Source organism: Nelumbo lutea, chromosome 1 (genome assembly GCF_056320005.1).
Source record: "Nelumbo lutea isolate HS-2025 chromosome 1, American lotus-T2T, whole genome shotgun sequence".
NCBI lineage: Eukaryota > Viridiplantae > Streptophyta > Magnoliopsida > Proteales > Nelumbonaceae > Nelumbo > Nelumbo lutea.
The window spans coordinates 158,588,393-158,597,851 of NC_142684.1; positions in this window are offsets into that span (position 1 = coordinate 158,588,393).

Sequence of the window (9,459 nt, forward strand, 5' to 3'; positions counted from 1 at the left end):
CTTGAAAGGACCATTCGCATTCTTCGGTCCATTGTGGGTCGCTTGAGGGCTTTGAAGAAAGGTAGGCACCAGTCTAAAATTTGGACATGAATCTGCTAAGGACAACTATTCTACCGGTGAGACACTACACTTCCTTGTGGGTCCGAGGTGACTGCATGTTAAGGATGACCTGTATTTTTTTTGGGTTGACTTCAATTCCCCTTTGTGTCACCATAAACCCTAGGAATTTTCCGGAGCTGACCCTGAAGGCGCATTTGGTCGGGTTCAGATTCATCTTGTACTTCCTAAGGGTGTCGAAGACTTCTTTAAGGTCAGTTGGGTGATGCTCGACCTTCTTACTTTTCACAAGCATGTCATCCACGTATGATTCCATGTTTCGGCCGAGCTGATCCTTAAAGACCTCGTTCACTAGCCACTGATAGGTAGTGCCAACGTTCTTGAGGCCGAATGGCATAACCTTGTAGCAATACAATCCACGGTCAGTGATGAAGGCTGTTTTCTCCTGGTCATCTGGGTGCATCTAGATCTGATTGTATCTTGAGAAAGCATCCCTAAAGCCTAGGAGTTTGTGTGTTACCATTGCATCGACAAGCTAGTCAATCTTGGTAGGGGAAAGTTGTATTTGGGGCATGCTTTGTTTAGGTCGGTGAAGTCAATGCATATTCTCCACTTCCCATTGGCCTTCTTCACCATCACAATGTTGGCCAGCCAGTTGGGCTATTTTACTTCCCAAATGAATCTTGCGTCGAGCAATTTCTGGACCTCGTCGGTGATCACCTGCCACTGTTTTGCGGCAAAACTTCACTTCTTTTGCTTGATGGGTCAGTAGCGTGGATCGGTTTCAAACAATGGGTGATGACCTCAGGGCCGATACCCAGCATGTTTGCCACCGACCAAGTGAACACGTCGGTCTGATCCTTTAGCAACTGTATCAATTCTTCCCAAAGGCGATCGTCTAGGAGAAAGCTGATTTGGACCATTTTCTCAAGGTCTTCTTCATTGAGCGGCACCTGGATGAGGACTTCGACAGGTTGGCCGCGCTGCATCTTCACCTCGTCCCGTAAGATCATAAGCTTCAGCCATCAACTGTGACTGGTCGTGGTCATCGGCAGGAAAGCATGTAGCATTGCGATGCAGTTCTTTGGTCTCCATGGGCCACCCCTATACTGTATTTGGTTGGGAACTTCAAAGCGATGTGGAACGTGGAAACCATGGCTTGTAGAGCATTGAGCATATTCCTGCTGAGGACGACGTTATACGATGAGAGGCAACGGACTATGATGACATCCACCATGGCCATTGTAGTAATGTCGTCGTCTCCGACCAGAAGAGGGAGGGTTCTCCTCTGGATCGACATGAGGGACTCCTCGGAGAAACCCATAAGGGAAGTGTTGATAGGGGTGAGGCGGTCCTTGTTGATGTTGAGCTTCTCAAATGCTTCTTCAAAGTTGGCAATCTTGGATGTGATCACCAGAGTATCATTATGAGGGGTTTGGACTCCCCAGAGGTCATCGTTAGTGAAGGTGATCGGTTCATCACGCCTCTTCTTCTGTCCCCGGTTGTCGATCTCCCATAGTCGCGCATACTTCTTGCGCCCCGAGTTGTTCTCCCCTCCTACGACAATCCCCCAGATATCACATGGATTACACTGGTAGGAGGAGCTCAGAGTGGTGACCAAGCATTTTCTGCGTGCAGTTCTTCCTGTGTTGGCTTCTTGTTCTTGTCAAATAATCCATCGAGGTACCCATGCCTGATTAGGTCCTCGATGTGGTTGCAGAGGTCGGAGTAGTTGTCCGTGATCCTTGAGGAACTCACAGTATTTGTCACGGCTCCTCTTGTTGTGCTATGTCTTCATCTTTTCGGGCCACTGGACATAACTACGATTGCAAATTTGCATCAAAACTCTAGACTGTGATGTATTCAATGGCGTAAAGTTTCGATAGGTCGACGGGGGCATCCGTGGTTTGTAGTCAGGCCGGTGGTCCTACCTCTTATGGTCCCGATCCGATATCTCTAGCTTCCACTCCTTTGTGTCTCTCCTTTTCTTGTCAGGCCTTTCTTCTTCGTCCCATAGTTGTGTAGGCTTCTTTCGTGTTAATGTACTTCTAGGCATGGTTCATTGGCGCGGCTAGCATCTGCAGAGGGTTCTTGGAGATGGAGAAATTGAATGGCAAGGGGCGGGGTCTATGCTATATGGCGGTGACGACCACGGACTGGTTCAGGTTCTTGACCTGTAGTGCTTCTTTGTTGAACCTCACCAGGTAGTTTCTGAGAGATTTTGTCTTCGTTTGTCGCACTTGCATGATGCTGGCTGAAGTTTTCCAGTGTTTCTGGCTCGCCGTGAACTATGACAGGAATTGGGTCTCCAACTGCTCCCACGATGCTATGGAGCACAAGGGTAGAGAGGAATACTAGGTTAGGGCTGGGCCCTTGAGGGTGGCCATGAGAGCTTTGCACATCAGGCCCTCAGATGATCCATGGAACATCATCTAAGCCTTCAGCACTTGGATGTGGTCGGTAGGGTCAGTATTCCCATCGTATTTGTCGAACTGGGGTGCCCACCACCTCGTGGGGGGTACCTCGTCCACTATCTCTTGGATGAAGGGTGGCTCTCTAATGGGCTGAGTAGTTGGTTGCATGGGCTGGTCTACAGGTGGTGTCGTGCTTCTCTGGACTTGCCTGCGCTCCAACTCCTCCAAACGTTGTTGGAGCTCCCGGATCTCGGCGTCCCTGTTGTCTGGGGTCGTGGTCTACGTGGGCCTCTCCTTTTTGGGTCATGCATGGCGGCCTTTTACCGAGCTGGACTCAGCGATGGAGACCACAGGAGGCGGCGTCTGCTTACCGAGGTGGAAGGACAAAGCGACGTTTCAAGATCTGTGATAAAGAAAGGAAGTTAGAGGCCCTAGGAGTTATCACTAGGTAGGCACTCCAATGCTCAAGTTAGTAGACATGGTGGATGGTCGAGATGAGCAATGAGGGTGCTGGTCCGAGCAAGAGAATAGTACGAGTGCTAGAAATTGGAATCCCTTACCTTGAGCGGGGGATACCTTTTTTATAGCCAAAGGTCCGTGTCCTAGTTGGATTAGGCTTTCGGGTTGCCGGAATGAGGCTAACCGCCGAGGTCTTTAGGATAAGACTCCTATTCCCCAACAAAGTTGTCATCATCCCTTCTCTTGTTCTTGGTCGTGCTTATCCACATGACGTGTGGTTGATGTGGCTGAGAGGATAAGGTGGGTGGCTACGAAAATAGTGTAGCGCGATCATGGTTGCAGAGTCGGTATATGCCGCGGAACTGGCCGGGCCATGCCAATGTGGCCGAGGTGATTGGGTGATGACTGGGCAGCCATTTGTCATTTAAGGCCAACTCAACCATGACCCGAACAACTCTCTTTCCCTCTCTTTCTCCCATCGTCCCCTATTACCGTCATTCCAGCTGAACCGCCGCTGCAACTCCTATAGCAGCGGCGTTCTCCACTTCTCCCAACTTTCTCTTCGTCCCTTACCCTTGTTTCGTTCCCCTCTCCCTCTCTGCATCCATCACCGAACGCCCCTTTCACTCTTATTTTTGTTTTAGTTCTTGGTGTCATATGTTATGGATTTTGTGGGAATATTAACCGAGTTAATGGTATAGATAAAATTAGTATAGTTTTAAGACAATAATTCAATAATAAAAATAATAAAATTACAATTTGTCAATTATATAAACAGTAGAAATTTGTCCCTTTTTCCAAAATAAGGTAAATAGGATAAGAGGTTTTGGATAAATAGGATCTAATTTTGTGAAAGGGCATCAGATAATCAGATTGGATATACTCCTCACACCTGGCGCCTCACATGCACATTCTACCATGCATTGGGAACATCTCCCGTCCATATTAATTATTATTTACGGGAGATGTTTCTAATGCACCGTGAATGTGCGTGTGGGGTGCCCATTTGTGAGGAGCAGATCCTACTTCTCAGATAATTAGAAAGTAGTCATTTTGAGGTTGGGAGGGGGTAAGGACCCACTTTTGGGGCGTTCGACCTCTGATTGGTATTTGACCAGCCCCCACCCAATCCACTCATTTGCCACCATTAATAGCCTTTGATACATTGTGTTTGCTTTGCTGGTCTTGAAGTAGGCATTTGGCCTCTCTCTCTGGCATACATGCAATTATGCATGAGGAAACGCATGCACCTGGTCCCACTGAGCCACTAAAATTCATGCTAACAATTTTAAATGGGCCATATAAACAACACAGTTAAAACTAAATATGGAGATGGAAGGATATAATTGCTGTAGCCACCAGGCCCAACCCTGCTGTACCTTGGCCTTCGGTGTCTCCATGCCCCAAGAAAAATTGCCCTTCAAAAACTAATCGACATAATTTACATTGCTAATTTATCAAGTACTGATCTGAAGTCAGTTTTCTGAAAATGTATCTCAATATGCTTTTGGATATATATGGATACTGGTTGAAAAATTAAGATATGCATATATGTATTAAGCTCAGTTTGAAAATAGTGCAAATATGTATATATTCAATGCAAAACCGTATTTTTAAACATTGTATTTACACTCTTCCCAAACTTTTGAGCCTAATATTTACACGGTACATATTTATATTTATTTATTTATATTCTTCCCAAACTAAGCTTTTGGAAAAAGGGACCATTATTTGGTGTAATGATAAAGTTTTGGATTGTCAAGTATGCACACAGGTTGAGAATAACCACTAACCAAATAGCTGAGACCAACATTGGATAATGGCCTTACACTAGGAAAACTCAAACGAATTCCAAAAAATACATCAATCAATGATACAAAATGAAAGTACAAATGGTAAAAAAATTGAGAATATGTGCATCTTGAATTTTAGGAAACTAGTATAAATTTTTTAAGAAAAGAGAGATCCATCATATGGATGTCCAAACCATGCAAGGTGGTTAGGCGAAATTTCAAAAAATTTCATTCTCCCTTCTGATAATCATATTCCCTGATTTAGAAAAATTGCATTTTTCAAGGTTTGTTCTTGAAACAAACCGAACAAAATCTAAAACCAATATTAAGGGAGGGATATACTTGATACGGAAGAAGACACAGTTTAGTGTGAGGCAGGACCAACAAAGAGATTCTTTAGCAAGAATCACGCAGGGATGTGAGCACAACTTCAAGAATATTTTTTTTTTCAGTAAGAAACAATATCAAGATCAAATCTTGATCATTCCAAGAACTGGAGATTGATCAAGGTAGGGTGGCAAGAGCAAAGGGAGAAAGCAGATTGCTGAAAAAATAATCTCTCTATAGAATTCGCCCTCCTAATTCATATCCTTTCAATATCAGCTTCCTAATCAAATTAGAAAAGGGTTCTTTGATCCTAATCTTTATTTGGATCTTGACTCTTAAGTGGATAAGACTCATCTTGTCCTCTTGTTGATCCCTATCCAGATATAAATCCAAATTCGCCCCTTTTAATTAATCTCATTAAACCTATTTCAAATTAGGCTTTAGGCCCATTAAACTTTTAGACTCACTTCCTTTTAATTGCTGGCTAGATTGATCTCTTTGTATGGCGTGGAACCCTAGCATTAATCTCTACGAAAGCCATATGGGTTCAGCCTAGCGTTTATTACAATGCCTGGTTGAATTCATTGCTGAAGACAGTGAACCCCTGAGCCCATCAGTATGAACTCTTAGCAAGCCCAACATTTACACTAAATGGTCTCTAGATCTAGCCACCTTATGAAGGCCCAGGGACTATGGACTTAAAGTGAGGTTAGCCCATCAGGTAAAAGCCCTAAATGGTTTTATACTTAACCTCTCAGCTCATAATGATCAAACATTGCTCGACAAGAGAGGACCGCTCCCTCAGCTGCAGGGTACAGTGTTACACTCTCTGCACACATAGATCCTAGGAATTAAAACATTTTTGCAAACATTTTGTGAAATCATAATATATATGTATATCTCTATATAAGTATATTTTGCAAAAACAAATCTCAACAAGTTTGAAATCAATTGATGGTAGTTTAGGTTTCAATCAAAGAGAGTGCATCCCCCGATCATTCACTTTGTCCGACAAAGGGGTTGATTCTGTCACTATGATCACCCACTCAGGTGAATTCTTAAATTGCATCAACATACTCAGGTTTTGACCCCTGTTAAGAATCTCATTGATTGGCATATCAAAGACAGCCCAATCCAACACCAAGTGTAATACCATAATTGAGTGTAGGGGTTAGGTGTAACTTTCTAGTTTTTCCCATCTGTCTCCAAGGTCCAGGGTATAAATGGAAAATGGTCTGATTTAGGGTTTCAAACAAATCCACACTACATGTGCTTCTGGTCTCACCCTGACAGTTGAGACAAGCCACCCCAACTGACTTGGCAACACATTAGTGTCAACCTTGGCAGGATAAACCTCCCTAGGTCTATCTAACAATTGTAAAGATTCTAAACTAACATGAGTCTCTTAAGTGTCCAGTTTAAGGGTATTACACATAAACACACCACAATAACATAAATCAATCATGCATTTTATTCATTTACAATAAATGTCAAAAAGTACATCAATCTGATTGGAGCTAAGGGCAGACATTGTCTAACGAATTTATCCATTGACATATAATTTGAAGCCAATCTATCATACACACATAAATGTAATTATGACAACAAAATATACCATGAAAGTTGTTGCTTGAATAGAAGTTAATGAGGGATAAGAGTTTATGTGAGTCTTGAGGTATAATGAGGGGAGTGTATATAATGTTGAGTTTTGGCCATTCCACCATTTATGCATGCTAACAAAGTACTTCCGTATTTGAACTTTGTCCCATAACCCATGGATTGGAAGGTATTTGTTCTATGCTCTCAAGTAGGGAATTGGGAAGCATGGTGCCAATTATAGCTGATTGGAGAGGTCTCATGCTGGTTGTAGCAGAGACTTGGAATATGATGTAGCATGATCTGGCTTCTCCCTCGTGTCAAGTGATTCGAACATTGATTTGGATGATTCCTTGTCAATGCCAAGCTATGCTAAGCCGAGCTGGAGGTGACCAAGCTGTTCTACTCTGCAAGAGAGGGTTAGAGTGTCTGGGTTGTCTTTACTTGGGGTGGGCACTTCGGTGCTTAAGTCAGAGAATGCTTTTGAGAATATTTTAGAAAGCAAGAGAGCTTGAAAGCTGGTAATCACACGTACCTTCACAGGTAGAAAGAGGACTTTATATATGCGTTAGTGGTCTGAGCCTCCTTACAAGTTACAATGGGATCTCATGTTCTCGCGGAGCCGTTTCCACTTGGTCGGGTGAGTTGTTACGTCGGTTACGCATTCTATATAGGGGTTGTAGTCCATTTGAGTAACACTGATGTGTGCGGTGTGGTAGGCCAGTCTAACAGTCGATGCATTAATGCTCCAGAGATCTCAGACTGGTAAAGTATTCTCGAGACAAGTCAGCGGGCTCGCCTATAGGTCGCCATAAATTTCTACAGCTTGACTAGTCTTTGAAGCAGGTTGCTATAAGTTGGGATACTTGTCATCTTGGCCTAACCGAGGTGGAGGTCGGCCTGGGCAAGGTGCTTTAGGCTAACTTGTCATAGTTCGCTTACTAAGTGCCGAGGTGTCGCTTGAAGGCCACGTGTCGTGATATGATTCAGAGGACCAAATTACCCCTCATCAATTGCTCCCATTCTTGAGCCTACGTTAACTTGGCGAAGGGAGTAGCTCTCAGTAAGGTAATTGGTCCGACTAGTTCATAGGTCACTTGGATCGCTCTCTTGATCCAATATGAGATTGGGCGGAACCACAGTGGATTTCAAATTTCAAATTCAACAGAAGTGTGCGCTTAGTGGGTGCGCAAAGTTTTGAATTTGAAATTGCCTGCATGCGATGACTTCATCTCGATTGTCGATTTATTGTTAGCGTATCTCTGACATTCGCTCTTCTGCCCAGCGGATTATAAATATGGGGTCCCCATTGAGGTCCCCACTTACACTATTTGTGGATTTTTCTAGAGAGGTGCCCGATTTAAGGAGGTTTCGGTCAAAGTGTTTCTTTCGGTTTGCCTGTCGAGGTTTGCCAATCTTCTCTATCCTTTTTCCAATGAGTAGTCTTCCTTTTTTGATGTCTTTTGATCCCTCGGGGAGTAGGTTGCTCGACCATAGGTGGGATGATGAGGCAGGCTGTTTGGGGGGTTTTCTGATCCTCAACTGGAGACGAAAGTAGAAGTCCGATTAGCGGAGTCGGTTTTTTGTCCAATTGCGCTTTTTGGATAGCACATTTTAGAATTGTACAGTCTTTACTAGATTCTTCCTTTTTTGATGTCTTTTGATCCCTCGGGGAGTAGGTTGCTCGACCATAGGTGGGATGATGAGGCTGGCTGTTTGGGGGGTTTTCTGATCCTCAACTGGAGACGAAAGTAGAAGTCCGATTAGCGGAGTCGGTTTTTTGTCCAATTGCGCTTTTTGGATAGCACATTTTAGAATTGTACAGTCTTTACTAGATTCTTGTTGAGTTTGATTGCATCCAGCCTGGCCCTAACGAATACCCCCGGAGCCTTGGCCGAGATGTTATCTGTGTTTTTAAGGAGGCGCTGATTGTTAGCCTCCAATTTCCCCTACATCCTTTTATTCCTTTGGTGTTGAGGTACTATGGTGTCTCCTTAGGTCAGCTTCACCCTAATGCAATTCGGACTCTGGTAGGGCTGATCTGCTTATGTAACCATCGCGACTTCCCTTTAAATCTAGATATCTTCTTTGGCTTGTATACTATGAAAAAAGTTCTCGATGTCCCTTTCTGTTTCTATCTCCCCTTCCGTAGCAGCTATAAGGTGTTAGCCGAGTTTCCCTCCAAGGTTAAGGACTAGAAGAGCAGGTATTTCTTCCTTTCTAAGAGTAGTCGCTGGAATATGAGTACTGTTTGGCAGAGTGAGTGTGTCAGAGTTTTAGTGAAGGGTTCAATGAAGAGCTACGAGCTGCGGTTCAAAATTTTGTCCGTTGGAAGGTTTCAGTAGAAACTCTTTTGGTTGAGCCCATGCTTATACAGGCCAACCTAAGTTGTATAGGTAGGTCAGTCTTTAAGTCCTTTACTTTTGCATTCAGTATTTTAATGAAATTTAGCTCGACTAACCTTTCTTTCCCTTCTTTTAGATATGGCAAGTACAAAGTCGATGTTGGTAGCATCCAAGAAAAAGGCTACGAGGAAGAAGCGGAGGAATGAACATCATTCATCAATGGAGGGTACCTCGGTCAGTGCCGAGGTGAGGTCATAGTCATTTGCTCCTCTTGTCATCGACATCGAGGGAGGCGACAACCCAATGAATACCGATCATTATTCTATGGGTCTTGTCATCTCTCAACCTTAGGTCGGCCAAGAGGAACGTGAGGTCAGCTTGTACACCTCGGATATTCCTCGCTTCGTTCCTCACATTGATATCTCTGTATTTCATCACATAATTGATCCCTACGTAGCTCTTCGGATG